Consider the following 518-nt stretch of genomic DNA (forward strand, 5'->3'; position numbering starts at 1 on the left):
CTGCGGGCGGCAACGAGGGAGGCGGAGGCAGGCCGCGTCAGGGTCTCCACAGACCCTCAGTGGACGTGGCCACCTCATCCGACACGCGTCCTCCTGCAGGCAGGCCCCCAGGGGGCTTCCAAGTAGCAGAGGGTGCCGAGTGACCCGGCAGAACCCCGGGTCCTTCCCACCTGCACTCCCACCCCAGGGCCCCCTCCCCCCTCCCTCCCACCCCAGGGCCCCCTCCCACCTCTCCTCCCACCCCGGGACCCCTCCCCCCTCCCCTCCACCCCCTGGGCACCTCCCCCCTCCCCTGGGCCCCCTCCCCTCTCCCCTCTCACCCCTGGGCCCCCCTCCCACCTCTCCTCCCACCCCGGGACCCCTCCCCCCTCCCCTCCCACCCCTGGGCACCTTCCCCCCTCCCCTGGGCCCCCTCCCCTCTCCCCTCCCACCCCTGGGACCCCACCCCCTCTCCCTCCCACCCCTAGGCTCCCTCCCACCCCTGGGCCCCCTCCCCTCTCCCCTCTCCCCTCCCACCC

The sequence above is a fragment of the Perognathus longimembris genome, unplaced genomic scaffold, assembly GCF_023159225.1.
Source record: "Perognathus longimembris pacificus isolate PPM17 unplaced genomic scaffold, ASM2315922v1 HiC_scaffold_5472, whole genome shotgun sequence".
Taxonomy (NCBI): domain Eukaryota; kingdom Metazoa; phylum Chordata; class Mammalia; order Rodentia; family Heteromyidae; genus Perognathus; species Perognathus longimembris.